Genomic DNA, 22253 nt, shown 5'->3' with positions numbered 1-22253 from the left:
GGAAATTGGGCAGGGTTTTCTTCAAACAAGCCTGACTGAAGTTCCTGACTATGATCTGAAATGCGTCGGGACAGACTGTTTCTTGTTTGGAGACGATATTGTGCACTGTCTCAAGCGCTTGATTATAGTCGACTGCTAGTGGTATGTAAACTGTGGTCAGGAATATGGAGGAGACCTCTCTTGGTAAATAGAATGAATGGCGTTTGAATTTTAGGTTTTCAAGGACGGGGTACATGAGTTTGACAAGACCACCATATCGGAGCACCGTCGAGAGTTTATCATGAAATACACACTTCCTCCTTTTCCCTTTTCTGAATCAGTAGTTCAGTCCATACTGAAAAAAGGGAAGCCTTCTGGTTTGGTCACTGTATTTGGCATGCCTGGAGGAAGCTGTATCTCAGTCAGACGTGGAACACAACAATTTCTCATTTCTCTCTGATACAACAATCTTGCCCTCAGGTCCTCAATTTTGTCCTCCACTGGCTGCACATTTGCTAACAAACGTTGGGTGGAGGGCCCTCAATATATATTATTAATATTATTATACAGAATAATACATAATTATGTATTATTCTGTATAATAATTTTAAAAATATACTGAATATAACTTACTAGAGGAAATCTATATAAAAATAAATTAAATAAATAGTGAACAGGAGAGCAAATCAAAGTGAGACGGTTTTCAATGTCCATTCAGAAATCTGATGGGCTGTGAATCCACGGCTCTCTGATTGAGAAGGGAGGGTGTGACTGCTGAATTATTGCCCAATTATTCTGTTGGATAACAGTGCTTCAACATCTAATGCATTTTTCTAACATTTCTGTAACATTATTTTAACGTAAGCTTTGAGCACTCAAAATTATCGGTTTGCACTTCTTTTAAAATGGCAAATGGGGCAACTTGATAAAAGACCTCCAGACTCTCATTGGTGCCTTTAAGTGTTGTGTTAGGAAGCTCTTAACACACAGAGGATCAAGCTGCTCTCCACAGATAGTAATTTGTGCCCAGTTAATTGTTAAATTTAAACCTGAACTTGGTAATTGGGTTGTTAAATGAAGTAGGATTGGATAGGGAGGACTGGTATATGGACACACGTGTCTGGAGAAAGTTTACAAGGATTTTGCCAGGAACTGAGGACCTGAATCATATCCAAGCCAGGACCACCAGACTCAAAACCAGTTACTTTCTCCAAGCAGTAAGGCTGATCAACACCTTCACCTACTAACCTAACACTCCACACCTCCAACCACCACTACATTAACATTTCCTGTTAGTCACCTTATGTACAGGCTTTCCTGTGTCTAGCATCACTTTATGGACATACAATCAATGTATATAAGCTATTCTATGTATTTATACTTACTGTTTTTTGTAATTATTGCTGTGTTCTTTTTCTTATTGTATCCATGCTGACTTTGTCCTATCTTATCCTGTGTCACCATAAGACAAAAGACATAGGAGCAGAATTAGGCCATTCAGCCTATCCAGTCCACTCTGCCCTTTCATCATGGCTGATCCCGGATTTGGAATACTTCTATCCTGCACCTTCCTCATATTTCCCCAGAAAATCATGCCATTGGTGCTCTGCTGACATCTCCTTTCACCTTACTTTGGCCAACTCCTCCCTCATACCACTGTAATTTCCTTTACTCCACTGAAATACTGCTACATCAGACTTTACTTTCCCCCATCAAATTTCACGTTGAACTCAGTCATATTGTGATCACTGTCTCCTGAGGGTTTTTTTACCTTAAGCTTCTGAATCACCTCCATAAGATCATAAGACAATTAGAGATAGGAGCAGAATTTGGCCATTCATCTCATCAGGTCCACTCCACCATTTCATCATGGCTGACTGGACCCCATTCAACTCCATACACCTGCCCTCTCACCATATCCCTTGATGCCCCGACCAATCAGGAATCTATCAACTTCCGTTTTGAATATATCCACGGACATGGCCTCCCCACTGCAGTCTGTGGCAGAGCATTCCACAGATTCACTACTCTTTGGCCAAAAGAATTCCTCCTTACCTCTGTTTTAAGAGGTCACCTCTCAGTTTTGAGGCTGTGCCCTCTAGTTCTGGGTAACTCTAACAGAAGAAACATCCTCTCGACATCCACCTTATCTAGTCCTTCCAACATTCAATAGGTCTCAATGAGATCCCCACACATTCTTCTAAATTCCAGTGAGTACAGACCCAAAGCTGACAAACAATCATCATTCATTCCCAGAATCGTCCTCGTAAGCTTCCTCTGAACTCTCTCCAATGACAATACATTCTTTCTGAGATAAGGGGCCCAAAAATTCTGACAATACTCCAAGTGCAGCCTGACTAGTGTCTTATAAAACTTCAACATCATCTCATTGTTTTTATGTTCTATTCCCCTTGAAATAAATGTCAACATTGCATTTTCCTTCTTTACTACAGAACCTGTGAAATAACCTTCTGGGAGTCTTGCAGGAGGACTCCTAATTCCCTTTGCACCTCTGATGTTTGAATTTTCTCCCCATTTAGATAATAGTCTGCACTATTGTTCCTTTTACCAAAATGCATTATAATACATTAGATTAGATTAGATTAGATTAGATTAGATTAGATTATGAAGACACACAGTCCTCTCTTATTGTCATTTGGTAATGCATGCATTAAGAGATGATACAATGTTCCTCCAGAATGATATCACAGAAACACAAGACAAACCGACTGTAAAGCTAACAAAAACCACATAATTATAACATATAGTTACAACAGTGCAAAGCAATACCGTAATTTGATGAAGAACAGACCATGGGCACGGTAAAAAAAAAGTTTCAAAGTCTCGAAAGTCCCATCATCTCACACAGACGGTAGAGGAAGAAAAAAAACTCTTCCTGCCATGTGCTTCCAGCGCCGCAAACTTGCCGATGCAGCATCCTGGACACACCCGACCACAGCCGACTCTTGAGTCCGTCCGAAAACTTCAAGCCTCCTACCAGCCTTCTGACACTGAGCACCGAGCACCATCTCTGCCAAGCGCTTCGACCCCGGCCCCGGCAACAGGCAATAGGCAAAGCCGAGGATTTGGGGCCTTCCCCTCCGGAGATTCTCGATCGCACAGTAGCAGCGGCAGCGAAGCAGGCATTTCAGAAGTTTCTCCAGATGTTCCTCCGTGCTTCTCACTTCTGTCTCCATCAAATCAGGATTGTGCACAGCCTCTACTTAACCCATATGATATCATGTTGGAGCGGCCACGCGCGCTGCGTCGCGCCGCCATCTTCTCCTCCCCTTCCCAACACTGAATTTCATCTGCCCCTTTTTTGCCATTCTTCCTATTTGTCCAAGTCCTGCTGCAATCGCATTGCTTCCTCACCACTACCTACACCTCCAACTATCTGCATATCATCTGCAAACTTTGCCACAAAGCCATCAATTCCACTATTCAAATCATTGACTAACAATGTGAAAAATAGTAGTCCCAATACTGACCTCAGAGGAACATTATGAGTCACTAGCAGCCAACCAGAAAAGGCCCCCTTTATTCTCACTCACTGCCTCTTGTCTGTCAGCCATTCATCTATTCATGCCAATATATTTCCTGTAACACCATAGGACTTAATCTTGTTAAGCAGCCTCATGTGAGGCACCTTATCAAATGCCTTCAGAAAATCTAAGTAAATGACATCCACTGCCTCTCCTTTGTCGACACTGCTTGTTTCTTCCCCAAAGAATTCTAACAGATTTGTCACTTCACAGAAACCATGCTGACCTTGACTTATTTTATCATTAGTCTCCAAGTACCCTGAAACCTCATCCTTAATAATCGACTCCAATACTTTCCAACCACTGAGGTTAGGCTAACTGGCCTACAATTTCCTTTCTTTTGTCTTCCACCCTTCTTAGAGAGTCGAGTAACATTTGCAATTTCCCAGTCCTCTGGGGCCGTTCCAGAATCAAGTGATTCTTGAAAGATCATGACCAATATATCTGTTAACTCTTCAGCAAACACTTTCAGGACTCTGAGATGTAGTCCAACTGGTCCAGGTGACTTTATCCACTTTAAGACCTTTGAGTTTGCCCAGCACTTTTTCTTTGTAATAGTAATGGCACTCACTCCTGCTCCCTGACACTCACAGGCCTCTGGATACAGGAAGTGTCTTCCACAGTAAAGCCTGAAGCAAAGTACTTATTAAGTTCACCTGCCATTTCTTTGTCCCTCATTACTACCTCACCAAGATCATTTTCCTGTGGTCCAATATAAACTCTTACCCTCCTGTTATTCTTTATAGAACTGAAAAGACTTTCAGTACCCTGCTTTATATTATTGGCCAGTTTGCCTTCATATTTTATCATTTCCCTTCTTATAGCTTTTTTAGTTGCCTTAGTTGGATTTTAAAAGCGTCCTAATCATCAAACTTCCCTCTCACTTCTGCTACCTTATATGCCCTTTCCTTGGCTTTTACGCAGCTCTTACCTCCTGTTGTCAGCCACAGTTGCCTAGCCCTGCTATTTGAGAACTTCTTCTGAGTGACATATCTATCCTGCACTTTGTGAACTATTCCCACAATCTTCAGCCACCTCTGTTCTGCCATCATCCCCATAGTATTTCCCTCCTATCCACCTAGGCAAACTCCTCTCTCATCGTCTCTGTAATTCCCTTTATTCCATTGCCATATGGATACAGGTGACTTATCCTTCTCCCTCTCAAATTGCAGTATGAATTCAATTGTATTATGATTATCTCCTCCTTAGGATTCCTTTCTGTTAAGCTGACTAATACAACACCTAGTCTAAGATATCCTTCCCCTAGTCAGCTTGAGCACAAGCTGCTCTTGGAAAGCTATCTCATAGGCATTCAACAAATTCCCTCTTTTGCGATCCAGCACCAGCCTGGTTTTCCCAATCCCTTTGCATATTGAAATCCTCTGTTACAATTGTGACATTATCCTTATTACATATCCTTTCGAACTCCATTTGGAACCTCAGCCCACATCTTGACTACTATTTGGAGGCCAATATATGATTCCCATAATGGCTTTCTTAATCCTTGCAGTTTCTTAACTCCACCCACAAAGATCCGACATTCTCTGACCCTATGTCACCTCTTTCCAAAGATGTAATTCCATCTCTTACCAATAGAACCACACCACCGCCTATGCCTTCCTGCCTGTCATTTTGATACAAAATATATCCTTCCATGCTACACTACTAACTATGACCTTTTTTCAGCCACAACGCAGTGATGCCCACAGCATCATACCGACCAATCTCTAATTGTGCTATGAGTTTGTCCACCTTATTCCAAATGCGACATGCATTTAAACGCAGCACCTTCAGTTCTGCATTCTTCGCCCTTATGAATTTTGCCTCTGTGGTACAATTTAACCCTTTGCTCTGTTTGCAGTTGTGCCCAATCATTGACTTGTCCTTCCTTACATTCGTTTTACATTTTACATCATCTGCTTGTAAATCTGCTGGCTGACCTTCAGCTTGATCATACTGGTTCTCATCCCCCTGCCATATTAGTCTAAATCACTCCCAACAGCTCTAGCAAATATGCCCTGAAGGATATTTGCCCCTTCAGATTCAAGTGCAACCCGTTCCTTTTGTAGAGGTTACATTTGCCCCAGAAGAGGTCCCAATGATCCAGAAATCTGAATCCCTGCCCCCACTCCAATTCTTCAGCCACACATTAATCACCATTTATCACGACTTCTGGCTGCTCACCCTCCTTTTCAGGATATTGTGGACGCATCCAGAAACACTGCAAACCCTGGCACCTGGGAGGCAAACTACCATCTGCGTTTCCTTTTCAAATCCACAAAATCGTCTTTCTGTAGCCCTAGGTACAGAGTGCGGTATTATTGCTGCCGTCCTCTCCAGTTACTACCCTTATGAGCCATAGGGCCAGACTCAATGCCAGTGGCTCAACCACTGGTGCCTCCCCCAAGTAGGCCACCCCCCCCCCCCCCCCCAGTAGTACTCATAATTGAGTTCTTATTATTGAGGTGGACAGCCACAGGGTGCTCTCCACTATCTGACGTTCTCCCTTCCCTCTCCTGACAGTCACCCATTTGTCTGTCTCCTGTAGCCATTGGGGTGACTACCTCCCCGTAGCTTCTGTCTATCACTGCTTTAATTTCCCTAACAAGCTGAAAGTCATCGAGCTGCAGCTCCAGTTCCCTAACACGCTCTCTACGGAGCTGCATCTCGATGCACCTGGTGCAGATGTGGCCATCAGGAGGCTGGTAGTCTCCCAGGAATCCTGCATCTGACATCTAAAACAGAGCACTGACTCTGCAGACATACCCCTATTCTCTCAAGAGTTAATACAGAAAAAAAGAAATAAGAAATATGTAATGTACTTACCTACTTACCTTACCTCCGCATGTTCTCGCTGAAGCCTTGTGGAGCCAAAGCCTTACTACTCTGACTTAGAACTCCGACGATGACCACTCCCAGGATGACTGCTCCACTAGGCAGTACCTCTCTTTTATGGAGACTGGGTTTTCAAAGCTCTTCACCAGACCTGCACAGGAACGTGTCTGTTGCATCTGCGCAGTACTCTGATTGAAGAATCCCGCTGAAAAAATTCCTACTTTTTAAAGCTCTTCTCCGTTCCTGCCAGGAAACGCTTCTGCTGCATCTGTGCAGTACTCCAATCGCTTCTGGTTCATTACATAACACCCAGTCCAGTATGGCTGACCCCTAGTTGGCTCAATGACAAACTGCTCTAAAAAGCCATCTCAATGGCATTAACAAACTCACTCTCTTGAGACCCATTACCAACCTAATTTTCCCAATCGACCTGCATGTTAAAATCTCCCATGACTATCATAACATTGCCCATTTGACATGCCTTTTCTATTTCCTGTTATAATCTGTGGTCCACATCCAAGCTACTGCTGAGAGGTCTGTATATAACTGAGATCTGGGTCCTTTTACCCTTGCAGTTTCTTAACTAAACTCATAAGGATTCAACACCTTCTGATCCTATGTCACATCTTTCTACTGATTTGATGCCATTCTTTACCAGCAGAGCAACGCCACCCCCTCTGCCGACCTTCCTATCCCTCTGATAGAATCTTGAATCTATGTTATAGGCAAATGTTAGACAGGTTACAACTTTACTCCCTGGCGTATAGGAGAATGGGGTGAGATTTTACAGAGGTATACAAAATTATGAGGGATATAGACAGGGTAAATGCAGAGAAGCATTTAGGTTTGGTGAGACTAGAACTAGAGCAGGTTAAGTGTGAAATCTAAAATATTTAAATGGAATCTGAGTGGGAAAGTCTTCACTCATGGATGGTGAGAGTGTGGAATGAGCTGCCAATGGAAGTGGTGGGTGTGGATCCAATTGCAACAGTTAGAGTTAGGGTCAGGCTTGGATAATTATTTGGGTGGGAGGGGTATAGAGAACTGTGTTTCAAGTGCACGTCTATGGGTCTAAGCAGAATAATAGTTTGCCTTTGATAAGATGGGCCAAAGAGCCTGTTTATGTACTGTAATACTCTATGAGCCTTTAACTCTAGTTGGCAGATCAACTAAAGGATGGTATATCAGCCCTTACAGGCTGAATGGTCTCTTTCTCTCTCTCTCTGATTGTGTTTCACTTCTAATCTGCAGACATTCACCACTGAGCGACTACAGGTCAAAATATATTACCTCAATAAGTCCAGTGCAAGTTCCCACAAGTTAAGAAACTATTTCATACATTGCACCCTGCACAGCACATATAAAAATGACAGATTTTATCCCAGAAGGCAGTCATATACTGCACAGAGAGCAAAATACGATTGATTATTGTGAGAACGCATTAATTTATAACAGTATGTTTTTCCTCCATTATTTTATTTTTTATTAATGATAAATTGGAATTACATACACTGATTACACATATTTATCTTAGTCATCTATCATAACTTAAATTAAAGTACTACATCGAATGTGTTTTATTACATCTAGCTAAAAGGCTGAAGAAAAATGGCTTGTTTAGAAAAGTGATGAATTAAAATGTTCTCAAATTTGTGCTCTCACAACATTGAGGCGTCTGGAAACAAATATTAATTCATGATGCACCCGCTGCATTATGGGTGTCCTCTGTAAGAAGCCTGTGAGCATGTGGGTTTCCTCTGCGTGCTCTGGTTTCCTCCCACAGTCCAAAGACGAACCCATTGTCAGGTTAATTGGTCATTGTAAAGTTTCCTGTGATTAGGCTGGGTTAAATAGGCAGGTTGCTGGTTGTTGGTGGCTGAAACTCATTAGGCTGGGAAGACCAGTGCCACTGTGTCTCCAAATAAATCAATAAACTTTTTTTTACTGTAGGGCCTGTCTTCATGCTGTATAACTTTATGACTGGAGATTTTTATATGTTTTATACTGTGGCTCTCTGGGGCTGTGGTTGACAGCTCGCCCCAGCGGACAGCGCTGTTTGTTGTTTTGTTTTAAAATGTGTTCATGGTGTGCGTGTTCAGTAGAATTACGGCGAGATGTTCAAGTTAATTTATTTTAGCTCGGGTTATATAGCTGCTCGCTGTATATTTGTGTGCCATCCTGAATGTAAACGAGGTGTGTAATTATCACCTCCCCTGTCTGTATGTGACTGAGTTAGCTCTCACCAAGCTGATGTGCTGTGTCTGTTATTGTGCTTGCTGCAATAAAAATGGCAGTAGAGATAAATGAGCTCTTCTCGTCTGTCATCATGGACTGAATGCTTGCCACATTGCATCAGGAGTGGGATCGGAAATTGGTGGTGAAACTGAAGAGCTACGATGTCGGATGGAGCACCTTAAGACAAAAGGAATAAGCTGAGGCACAGAGCGGTATGTCTCCCCGCACCCCCAGGCTGGGCTCCGGAAGACGGGACGCAGACCTGGAGAAAGAGGAGGACCAATCAGAATGCATTGTGGCGTACCTCACCACACCCTGAACAGAGCTGTTGTATGACCTGTTAGAAGCTCTTGTCCATGGTTCAGGCCCTCTGCCACTTCTGCCCCTACTCTTTGGCCGACGGTTCCTGCTTCACACGGACCGTGCATCGCGGACCTGGCTGTTGAGATTCCAGGGCCTTGAGGGGCAGCTGGCGATTACGATTTTGAGGTACAGTGCCCCTCCGGAAGGCATCTGGCAATGCCAATACCCTCTCTTGCCGTTCCTGTGAGGCCACCAAATATTGGTACTGTCGCCGCCTTGAGTAGTGGACCCGAGGGCAAGCGGCAGTTCAGGTGGCAGCCGGCGGTGAGGTACGCCTCCCCGCCATTGACCACCAGCAGCTATGCAGTGTGCAGGAGAGTGATCCCGCGTGGGCCCGGATGAGTGTGGGACGGCGGCCAGAGTGGGCAGAGGTCTCCACCCTGGATCCCGGGACCAAAACCATATACTCTCAGTGGGGCATGCTGGAGTTGCACAATGATTTGCTGTCTGGTGATGGCAGATTTCTGATGGCGACAGACATCTCCTGCAGCTGGCCATCCCCCAGGGCCTCCAGCTATGGTGCTGCAGTTGATGCACAAGCTGGTGGTGGCCAGCCATTTCAGGGTTGCAAAAACATTGGGCAAGCAGTGCGAACATTTCTATTAGGCTGGATGCAGGTGGGACACCAGTGTTCCCGTCCCTGGTGGGCGCCCCACTGGAACGTGTAGGGGTAGGCATCCGAGGGCATTTCCCCACACTGACGCTGGAAACCACGACATTCTCGTGCCAAGCAAAGTGGCCAGAGGTGTATGGGGTCCCGGACAATAGTGCTACCAACACCCCTGAGAGACTCACGGAGCAGGTCTTCTGCCACTTCAGAGCCCCTGAGGAACTCCACAGTGACTAGGGGTTCAAATTTGAGGTGCAGGTGTTTGGCAAGGTCTGCTGGCAGCTGGGAATCACCGAAAGGCCAACCACCCCTCCTTACCCACAAAGTGATGAGCTGGTCGAACATTTTACCCGCTCCCTGGCTACGCGGCTTGCTATATTCATCAGCCAGCACCAGCACGACTGGGATCACCACCTACCCCTCGTGTTGTGGGCAGACCGGACACTGGCTCAGGAGGGCTCCAGGTGTATGCCGGCTGTGCTCGTGTTCGGGCAGAAGCTGTGCATACCGCTGGATCTGGTGTTTGGCCCCCAATCCCAAGCCGCAGATTCCTGGGGAGGCTGAACTGGAGTACCTGCAGCACCTCAGGGATGCCTGTGGGCCGTTCAGGATGTGGCTCAGCGGAACCAAAGTGCAGCTAGTGGCTACCACAACAGGCAGGGCCAGGACTTTACTGTGGGAGACTGACTATGGGTCTACTGCCCCTTCTGGAAAGAAAGACTCTCCACCAAGCTTGGAAGTCACTGGAAGGGGCCAGGAGTGGTGCAGCCGTCTGAGTGGTGGAAGGCAATTGTACTGCACTGGGATCAGCTGGCACCATATCAGCCCTTGGCCACCACCAACTTGATGAGGCTGAGGGAAGGAGGTGACACTTCCGGTGCCCTACCTTTTGCCTCACCAAAGAGTGCCTCCCATGAAGGGGCTGTGGACACCCCCTCCCGGCACCCTGGGTAGTGGTGTTGACCACCACCGGGACTTTAGCCCTTTGTTATGGACTCTGGGGTTGCTGACCCCTCAAGTGGGGGCAGTGTGGAGCTCCGGAAGTGTGGCTAACAGCTTGCAACAACTTTGCTAGCGGCCAGCGCTACTTATTCTTGTTTTAAAATGTGTTTGTGGTCGACACGTTCAGCAGAATTACGGTATGATGTTCAAGTTCATTTATTTTATTCCAGGTTATACAGTTGCTCGCTTGCATGTTTGTGTACCATCCTGAAAGGAACCAAAATGCGTAATAATCACCTCCCCCATCTGTATGCGACTGAGCTGTTGTGATCTGTCTGTAATTGTGCTTGTCGCACTAAAAACGGCAGTTGAGATAAAGGAGCTCTTCTCATCTGTCATTATAGACAGTGTGCTTGCCACAATATTTTGAAGACTGTGGCTGTAGTTTGGGGCCTTGGAGGTGACCTGTCCTAAGGTGGGAGTTTTGCCTGTGAATGTGAGTGGGCGATAGGCTGGATGGGAGGGAGGAAAGAGTCTCGTTTCGCTGTTGTTGTCTTTGTTTTGCGTCTTTTGCTCTCTGCACAATGTATGACTGCCCTCTGGGATAAAATATGTCAAATGTATCTGTGTTTGCAGGGGAAAGTTCTTGTTATAATTGTTGTTGTTTGTGTTGTTCTGCTGAACATGGTGGGCATGCTATGTTGGCACTCGAATGTGTGGTGACACTTGCCATAGGTTATGTTGGTTGTTGATGCACATACCGCATATCACTGTGTATAGGAGCAATAAATAAATCTGAATCTAAATCGTATTTCCTTTTAAACATCTTGCTCAAGGAAGGATATTGATGGAGTGATAGAAATCAAAGTAGGAAGGATTTTAGGAAGAATGTGGAGGCTTTGGAGAGGGTGTGGAAGATTTTCGCCAGGATGCTGCCTGGATTGGGGGGTATAAGCTATAGGAGAGTTTGTATAGTCTTAGGTTGTTCTCTCTCTGGGGTGCTGGGGGCTGGCGGGCTGGAGATCTGATAGAGACATAAGATTATGAGAGGAATGGATAGAGTAGACAACTGGTATCTTTTTCCCAGGAACAAAATGTCTAATACTAGAAGGTGTGCATTTAAGTCAATTCAGGGCATGAAGGGATATGGGGAGAAGGCAGGAGATTGGGGCTGAGAAGAATAATGGTTCAGCCATGATGAAATGGTGGAGCAGATTCGATGGGCCAAATGCCCCAATTCTGCTCCTATGTCTGATGGTCATATGATCAATTGAGTTAAGTTTAAAAGTGACGTGCTGGGCAAGAGTGTTGTGGGAGTCTGGAATGTACTACCAGATTCAGTGGTGGCAAACCCTTAAATATTTATAATTTTTATTTAGAAATAGAGTGCAGAAAAGGCCCTTCTGTCCTAAATGAGCTGCCCTTCCCAGCAGCCCACCTACTTAAAACTAGCATAATTAGATTAGATTAGATTCGATTCAACTTTATTGTCATTGTGCCGGGTACAGATGCAAAGCCAATGAAATGCATTTAGCATCTGACCAGAAATGTAAAGAATAGTGTTATTTACAAAATAACTGCGAACAAAGAAGTGCTACAGCACACAAATATAAAAGTACTGAGATGGTACAATACGGATGCAATACTGCTTAGCGCTGTGATGTGAGGTTCAGCACGGTCACAGCCTCAGGGAAGAAGCTCTTCTTGTGCCTGCTGGTGCGGGAGCGGAGGCTCCCATAGTGTCTACCGGATGGGAGGAGAGGAAAAAGTCCATGGTTAGGGTGAGATGCATCCCTGATAATGCTTTTCACCCTGCCCAGGCAGTGTTTATGGTAGATGTTCTCAATGGTGGGCAACTGGGTGCTGATAATCCACTGGGCAGTCACAGGACAATTTATAATCACCAAATGACGTACCAGCTAGTAAATATTTGGATGGTGGAAGGAAACTGGAGCATCTGGAAGAATATCTTGCAGTCACAGGGATAACATAGAAACTCCTTACAGAAGGCACGGGAACTGAACTCCAAACCCCAATGCCCCAAGCTGGAATAGTTTTGTACTAACTGCTATGTTATTATGGTGCCCCACAGAGACTTTGAAAAGGCTCTTAAATAGGAACATGAACAAGCAGAGAATGAAAGGATATGGAACATGTGTAGGCAGGAGAAAGTAGGTATTTAAATAATCGTTTAATTGGTTCTGCACCACATCAGGTGGAAAACCTTTCCTGTGCTGTACTGTTCTACTATGTGTTCCAAACACAAGACCTGATCCCCCAAAAAATACACAATTAAAGGTAAGTCCATGATATTGCAAGAGATGATCTGTAATATTCTATTGCTGAGGCTGGATTAATCTAAACCAGTCACAACCTTCTCCTCCCAGATCCTCACAGCTCTCCACGAGAAACAACTATATCTTCCCTTCGTGATAAACCTCTAAACTGAAACTAGGCCGTTAAACACAACACAACCTCTCCTTTTTGACATGGTAAGCTTTTCTTGAAAAGCACATCTCCCATTACCTTGGCCCATTGCTATTTGCCTCTGGCAGTGTTCGAACTCTGCTCCATCTCTCAAGAGCAAGTAGTTAATTTTCTTCTTTATTTGGATCAGGAGCAGCCGAGAATGAGTTAAATACAACAGCACTTACACACAGTCATTTCACATTTGCTTGAAAAATGCTCTCCACCCGAATTGTAATGGGTTTCAGCTGAGGAAATGAATCAATTCACAATTGGAGCTGATCCCTTTGTCCAGAACCAGCTTTGCTCTCATTCTCTGTGCTAGTAGACAGTGACAATTGGAATGCACAAAACAACGTTCCATTTCCTGCAGTCAAAATCTACGGCCTTTTCCTCTCATGCAATTGGCGGTTCTAAGATATTGCATTCAGTTCTTTCTTTTTCTTGGGCCCTTAGCAACCTAGGCCATTGATGATCTCCCATCTCCTTCGTCCAAAGTCGATGGTATAGTTGGAGTTCATCAATATTTCTCTAATTGACTATACAGGAGATTGGCCTCTACAGCTTCTCACGAGCCCTGTTGGCTGGCGTTACCCATTTCCACCTCTCACGACGGGGACATATGGTTGGACTTTGAGAGGCGCATTCAGTTCTGGTCACTTCATTATAGAAATGATGTGGAAGCTTTAGGGAGGGTGCAGAGGAGATTTACCAGGGTGCTGTCTGGATTAGAAAGCATGTCTTATGAAGCTAGGTTGAACGAGCTAGGGTTTTTCTCTTTGGAGTGAAGGAAGATGACAGATCACTCGACAGAGGTGTATACATAACCATCCATTTTCTTCTCATCCACGTGCCCAAGTGTTTCTTAAATCTACCTCCAATGTATCTGCCTCCACTAGCAGAGTGTTTCACACACTTAGCAAAGTTCAAAGTTCAAAGTAAATTTATTTTCAAAGTACATAAATGTCACCATATATAGCCCTAAGATTCATTTTCTTGCAGAATTACTCAATAAATCCATAGAATAATAACCATAACAGAATCAATGAAAGACAGAACCAACCTGGGTGTTCATAGCACTCACTGTGTAAGAAACCTAACTCTGAGCAACCTAACTTTTGCATTCCTCTACTCACCTTAAAATTATCCCGTCTCTTATTAGCGGCATGGGGAGAACATTAAAACTCCTTACACGGCACAGAAGTGCATTGTTTTGCACAATGGCTTTACAGCATCAGCAATCACCAATTGGAGTTCATATACTGCCACTGTCCATAAGGAGTTTTAACGTCCTCCCTGTCGCTGCATGGATTTCCTCTGGGTGCTCTGGTTTCCTCCCACATTCCAAAGGTTAGAGTTAGTGAATTTGGTATTCTATGTTAGTTCCAGAATCGTGGCAACACTTGCGGACTGACCCCAGTCTATCCTCAAACTGTGTTTGTCGTTGATGCAAAGCAATGCATTTTACTGTATGTTTTGTTGTTTCATGTTTAGTTTCCGCTGCGCCCTCTCTAAAGCTTTCACATCGTTCCTATAATAAGGTAATGAGAAGATGGTGGTGAGATGGCTTCCCAAACCACTGCGCTGCTTCTGGCGAAGGTGCTGATACAGTGCACTTGGGGACGGAGTTGCTGGATTCATACTCTATGACAGTGAAAGAAGGTGTAGTACACCCAGGTTAAAAGAGGCAAATTATGGTGGTACGTGGTGGTACTCTCCAACACTAGCTTTGGGATGTTCTGTCAAACTAGGCAGGCAGATTACACTTTCTGCAGCCAGAGAGTGGTGAATCTGTGAAGGCCAAGTGTCTGGGTACATTTAAAAATGAGGTTAATAGGCTCTTAATTAGTGAGGTCGTCAAAGGTTACGTAGTGAAGGAAGGAGAATGGGGTTGAGAGGGATAATAAATCAGCAAAGATGGAATGGTGGAGCAGAGTCAATGGACTCAATGGTCTAATTCTGTTCCTATTGTCTTATGTCTTGTCTCCTTCCAATCGAGATCAGCAGCTCCTGACTGCATAATAGCACACTAACATATCTGAGCTTCCTATTTTGATGAACCGCTAGAACATCATCCAGACTGCGAAGAGCATTTTCCCGACTAGGAGAGCAGTAAAGAGATTGTCCTGGTAATGCACACGTGTCAAATCTGCATAATTCTGCTAATAATTGCCCTAATTCTGCCACTATGTCATATGGTTTTATGATCTAGGTGCAGTGTATTTTTTGTTCCTTCTCTGGACACTGTCCTCCTGCTGAAGGAAAAGGCAATTATGCTGATAGTTGATGTGCTTTGTTCTGGACTGTATCAAAGCATTTGATGGTATTGACCTCACTTCTACCTCGAGGGCACAGTTACTTTAATGCTCACTTGATGTTGAGACCCAGAAACTGGTGTCAACATTAGACATCAATTTGATGTGAAGAAACATCACATCAAACTGGTAGATGTGAACAAACATCTTGGCACAAAGGCTGAGAAAATATGGAACCAATTTCCTGTAAGACTAAAGGAGCTGGGAGTCAAATCTGATTAATTTTTATGGAGTAACCATTGCAAAACCCTATGCATGTACATCTGAGGGAGTTGGGAGTCAAGTCTGATTAATTTTTATGGAGTTGGTATCTCAAAACCCTTTTCCTGTAATTTTGAGAGATTTGAAAGTCAAGACTGATTATTTTTGTATGGAGTAGGTATCTCAAAAATGGGCAAAAACAGTTTGAATCTGATAGGATGTGTCTGAGAGGTTGATTAACCTTCATCCATTATTCCCTGAGGATGCAGAGGCAGGGACAGAGATGTATAGATCCCTCCATGGAGCAATATGATTAGTGTAACATACAGTGACCCAGGATCAATTCCCGCTGCTCTGTGTAAGGTGTTTGTATGTTCTCCTCATGACTATGTGGGTTTCCACCGGATGCTCTGGTTTCCTCCAACATTCTCAGACAGGTTAGGATTAGGAACTTGTGGGCATACTGTGTTGCCACCAGAAGTATGGCAATACTTGTGTGTTGTCCTGCAGCATATCCTCGGACTGTGTTGGTCAGTAATGAAGAGGACGCATTTCACTATATGTTTCAAAGTTTAATGTAAACTCATTATAAACGCACACATATGTAATATGTGTGCCCTGTACCCTGTACCTTTATATACCCATATGTACCCTGAGACTTATTTTCTTGTGGGCATACTCAATAAATCGATAGAATAAGAACCATTAGAGAGTCAATAAAAGATTGCCCAACTTAGGTGTTCAACCAGAGTGCAGAAGACAACAAACTGTGCAAATACAAAAAGAAAGTAATAATATTAATAAATAAATAAGCAATGAATATCAAGAGCATGAGATGAAGAGTCATTGATCATGAGTCTAGAGGTTTTGGGAACAATTCAGTGATGGGGCAAGTGATGTTAAAGTGAAACTATCTCCTTTGATCAAGAGCCTAATGGCTGACGGATACTAACTTCCTGAACATGGTGGTGCAAATCCTGAGGCTCCTGTACCTCCTTCCTGGTGGCAGCAGTGACAAGAGAGCATGGCCTGGATGGTGGGTACATGTGACAAATAAAACTAATCTCTCCCTCCTAACCCCAGACAGAGAGAGAGAATGGGGTTAAATGTAGCATTTGGCACAGTACAGAAAATGGCACTTCAGCCCAAGATGCCAAACTAAACTAAATCTCTTCAGGAAGTTTGGTTGATCGCAGAGCCTGGCAAAATATTTGCAGACGTTTCAGCTTGAATCAGGAAGTCATCATCAATGCGCAGCTGAGGGTGTTGTCTCGTCACAATGTGGGCTTATGTTCTCCTTTGGAATGTAGCTGGAGATTGATTAGACATTGTGATCTGGTTGGCTGTTTCAAAACACTGTGAACAGTTTAGCAGAAGAAAATTTTGATTTGCTAGCTTTGAGGGAGGTCTGTTGGAAGTGTTTGCTTTGCTGTTCAGATCCCAAGGTTACTGGTGATTTGTCAATTGTTGATGACATTGTTTCTCTTTTCTCTGTAAGGGTTCATATACCAGATCTACATCAATGTGTTTGTTGATGGATCCTTCTGTAGAAAACCATGCTTTGAGAAATTCTCCATAAGACCATAAGACCATAAAAACATAGGAGCAGAATTAGACCATCCGGTCCACCATTCAATCATGGCCCATCCTTTTCTCCCCCCTCTTCAGCCCCACTCCCTGGCTTTCTCCCCATAACCTTTGATTCCATAGCCAATCAAGAACCTATAAATCTCTGCCTTAAATACATCCAACAACTTGCGTCCACAGCTGCCTATGGTAACAAATTTCACAAATTCACCACCCTCTGGCTAAATAAATTTCTCAGCATCTCTGTAATAATGGACAACTCTGTATCCTGAGGCTGTGCCCTCTTCTCCTAGACTCCCCTGCCATGGGAAACATCCTTTCCACATCTACTCTGTCAAGACCTGTCAACATTCGAAAGGATTCAATTAGGTTCCCCTTCACCCTTTAAATTCCAGTGAGTACAGGCCCAGAGTCATCCATTCCTCTTATGGTAAACCTTTCATTCCCAGACTCATCCTTGTGAACCTCTTTTGAACCCTGTCCATTCCAGCGCACCTTTTCTTCAACAAAGAGTCCAAAATTGTTCTCAATACTCCAGGTGAGACCTCACTAGTCTATTATAAAGCCTTAATATCACATCCCTGCTGTTATATTCCAGGCCCCTTGAAATGAATGCAAACATTGCATTTGCCTTTCTCACCATGACTTGACCTGCAAGTTAACTTTTAGGGTGATCTGCAGAAGGACTCCTAGCTTCCTTTGCATTTCAGATTTCTGGATTCTCTGCCCATTTAGAAAAGAGTCTGCATATTTATTTCTACTACCGAAGTGCATAACCATGCATTTTCCAACATTGTATTTCATTTGCCACTTTCTTACTGTTTTTCCTGATCCGTCTAAGTCCTTTTGCAGCCCTCAGCACTACCTGCCTCCACCAATCTTCATTTTATTTGCCAACTTGGCAATAAAGCCATCTACTCTATCATCTAATTCGTTGATATAGAGTGGTCTCAACACCAACTGCCGCGGAACACCATTGGTGTCTAGAATTCAACCAGAAAAGGATCCTTTTATTCCCACTCACTACTAACCGTGCTAGTAATACCATGGGCTCTTAACTTGGTAAGCAGCCTCATCTATGGCTCTTTGTCAAAGGCCTTCTGAAAATCCAGATATTCTACATTCACTGCATCCTCTTTATCTATCTTATTTGTAATCTCCTCAAAGAATTTCAACAGGTTCATCAGGCAAGATTTTCTCTTAAGGAAACCATGCTGACTTTGTCCTATCTTGTCCTATGTCACCAATACCCCATAATCTTATCTGCAGTTGCTCTTTGTAGGTTTTTTTAAAGCTTTCCAATCCTCAATCCTCATGCTAATTTTTGCTTTGTAGTATGGCCTCTCTTTTGTTTTTACATTAGCTTTGACTTCCCTTTTCAGCCACAGTTGTACTATTTTACCATTTGAATATTTCTTCAATCTTGGAGTACATCTATCCTGCACCTTTCTCACTTTCTCCCAGAAACTCAGGCCACTGGCACTCTGCTATCATCCCTGCCAGCATCTCCTTCCGGTTTACTTTGGCCGTCCCCTCTCTCATACCACTGTAATTTCCTTTACTCCACTGAAATACTGCTACGTCACACTTTACTTTCTCCTATCAAATTTCAAGTTGAACTCAGTCATATTGTGATCACTGGCTCCTAAGGGTTCCTTTACATTAAGCTCCCCAATTACCTTTGGTTCCTTACAAAACACCTAATCTAGTATAGCAGTTCCCTGGTCGGTTCAATGAAAAGCTGTTCTAAAAAGGCATCTTGTAGATACTCAACAAATTCACTCTCTTGATACCCATTCCCAATATGATTTTCCCAATTTAACTGCATGTTAAAATCCCCCATGGCTATCATACTATTGCCCTTTGCCACTCCTCTTCTATTTCCCATTGTACACTGTAGTTCACATCCCAGCTGCTGTTTGGAGGCCTATGTATAACTGCTATCAGGGTCCTTTAACCCTTGCAGTTTCTTACCTCCACCCACAAGGATTCAACAATTTCTGATCCTATGTCACATCTTTCTAATAACTTGATGCCATTCTTTACCAGCAGAGCCACGTCCACTTTCCCATCCATGCAATACAATGTATAATGTTGGACCTTCAGCTCCCAACTACAACCATCCTTCAGCCCCAGTTCAGTGATGACAACATCATACCTGACAATCTGTTATAGAAAAACAAGATCATCCACCTTACTACTTATACTCCATGCATTGAGATATACTGTGAGTACTGTATTTGCTACCCTTTTTGATTCTGCATCCCTAAAAGATCATAAGACATAGGAACAGAATTAAGCCATTGAGCCCATCGAGTCTGCTCTGTTATTTCATCATGGCTGATCCTGGATCCCACTCAACTCCATACACATGCCCTCTCACCATATCCCTTCATGCTGGAAATAATCAGGAATCCATCAACCTCTGCTTTAAATATACCCATAGACTTGGCTTCAAACACGGTCTGTGACAGAGCATTCTACAAATTCACCACTTTTTGGCTAAAAAAATTCCTCCTTACTTATGTTTCTAAAAGGTCACCCTCAATTTTGAGGCTGTGCTCTCTAGTTCTCAATACCCCACCATAGGAAACAATGTCTCTACATCCATCTTATTTAGTTTTTCAACATTCAGTTGGTTTCAATGAGATCCCCACACATTCTTCTAAAATCCAATGAGTACAGGCCCAAAGCGGCCAAATGCTCTTCATGTGCTAGCCCCTTCATTCCCGGAATCGTCCTTATGAACATCCTCTGGACTGTCTCCAATGATAATACATCTTTTCTGAGATAAGGCGCCCAAAACTGTTGACAATACTCCAAGACTGGCCTGACTAGTGTCTTATAAAGCCTCAGCATTATCTCCTTTTTTTAAATATTCTATTCCCCTTGAAATAAATACCAGTATTGCATTTGCTTTCTTTACCTTTGACTCAACCTGTAAAATAACCTTCTGCGAGTCTTGTATGAGGACTCCTAAATCCATTTGCACCTCTGATGCTTGAATAATCTCTCCAATTAGATAATAGTCTGCACTATTGTTCCTTTTATCAAAATGCATTGTCAATGACATTTCCCAAGACTGTATTCCATCTGCCACTTTTTTGCCCATCCTTCCGATTTGTCTAAGTTTTACTACAATTGAATTGCTTCCTCAGCACTTCCGACCCCTCCACCTATCTTCGTATCATCCGTTAACTTTGTCTCAAAGCCATCATTTCCACTATCTAAACCACTGACAAAGTGAAAAGTAGTAGTCCCAATACTGACCCCTGAGGAACATTACTAATTATTGGCAGCCAACCAGAAAAGGCCCATTTATTCTTGAAACAACAGGAATTCTGCAGATGCTGGAAATTCAAGCAACACACATCAAAGTTGCTGGTGAATGCAGCAGACCAGGCAGCATCTCTAGGAAGAGGTATAGTCGACGTTTCAGGCCAAGACCCTTCGTCAGGACTAACTGAAGGAGGAGTTAGTAAGAGATTTCAAATCTCAAATCTCTTACTCACTCTTCCTTCAGTTAGTCCTGACGAAGGGTCTTGGCCTGAAATGTCGACTGTACCTCTTCCTAGAGATGCTGCCTGGTCTGCTGCATTCACCATTTATTCTTACTTGCTGCCTCCTGCCTGTCAGCTATTCCTTTACCCATGCCAGTATCTTTCCTGTCACACCATAGGATTTTATCTTATTAAGCAGCCTTACGTGAAGCATTTTATCAAATGCCTGCTGAAATTCGAAGTAAATAATATCCACAGCCTCTCCTTTGTCCACCCTGCTTATTACTTCTTTGAAGAATTCCAACAGATTTGTCAGGCAAGATTTCCTTTTACAGAAACCATGCTGACTTTGGCTTATTTTATCATTGGTCTCCAAATACCTCAAAACCTCACCCTTAATAATGGACTCCAACAGTTTTCCAACCACTGAGGTTAGGCTAAATGGCCTGTAATTTCTTCTCTTTTTCCTTCCTACCTTCTGAAAGAGTGAAGTGATGTTTGCAATTTTCCAGACCTCCAGGATCATGTCAGAATCAAGTGATTCTTGAATGATCCTGACCAATGCATTTGTTATCTCTTAAGGAACCTCTTTCAGAACCTGGGAAAGAGACTATCTGGTCCAAGTGACTTATCCACCTTAAGACCCTTCAGTTTGCCTAGCATTTTTTTCCTTTGTAATAGCAATGGCACTCACTCCTGCTCCCCAGCACTCACAGACCTCTGGCATATAGCTAGTTACTACCTCATCAATGTCATTTTCTAGTGGTCCAATATCAACTCTCACCTCCCTTTTATTCTTTGAATAACTTAAAACTTTTGGTATCCTGCTTTATATTGTCAGCTAGTTTCCCTCAGATTTCATTGTTACTCTTCTTATAGCTTTTTTACTTTGCCTTTTGTTGAGTTTTAAAAGCATCCCAATCATCCAACTTCCCACTCACTTTTTCTACGTTATATGCCCTTTCTTTGGCTTCTATGCAGTCCTTAACTTCCCTTGTCAGCCATGGTTGCCTACCCCTGCCATTTGAGAACTGTTTCTTCTGTGAGACATATCTATCCTCTGCCTTTTGAACTATACCCAGAAAATTCAGCCACCTCTGTTCTGTCATCCTCCCTGCCAGTAGCCCCCTCCAACCCACCTGGACAAGCTCCTCTCTCCTGCCTCCGTAATTCCCTTTATTCCATTGCAATACTGATATATGTGATTTATGCTTCTTCCTTTCAAGTTGTATTATCAACACTACCTCCTAAGGGTTCCTCTACGTTAAGCTCCCTAATAAGATCTGGGCTATTAGACAACACCCAAACTAAGAAAAATTTTCTCCAAGAAGGCTCGAGCACAGCTGTTCTAAAAAGCCATCTTGTGGGCAATTCAACAAATTCTCTCTCTTGCAATCTGACACCAAGCTCATTTTCCCAACCCCCTTGCATATTGAAGTCCCTATTACAGTTGTGACATTACACTTATCCCTTTCCAGCTCTCTTTGCAATCTTAACCCCACATCTTGGCTGCTATTTGGAGTCCTATATATGATTCCCATGTTTTTTTTTTTTACGCTTGCAACTTCTTAACTCCAACCACGGTTTTGATATTCTCTGACCCTACATTACCTCTTCCTAAAGATGTAATTTCATCTCTTACCAATAGAGCCACACCACCACCTGTGCCTTCCTA

The sequence above is a fragment of the Mobula birostris genome, chromosome 15 (assembly GCF_030028105.1).
Source record: "Mobula birostris isolate sMobBir1 chromosome 15, sMobBir1.hap1, whole genome shotgun sequence".
In the NCBI taxonomy this organism is placed as follows: domain Eukaryota; kingdom Metazoa; phylum Chordata; class Chondrichthyes; order Myliobatiformes; family Myliobatidae; genus Mobula; species Mobula birostris.
Note: the sequence above shows the minus strand (reverse complement) of the source record.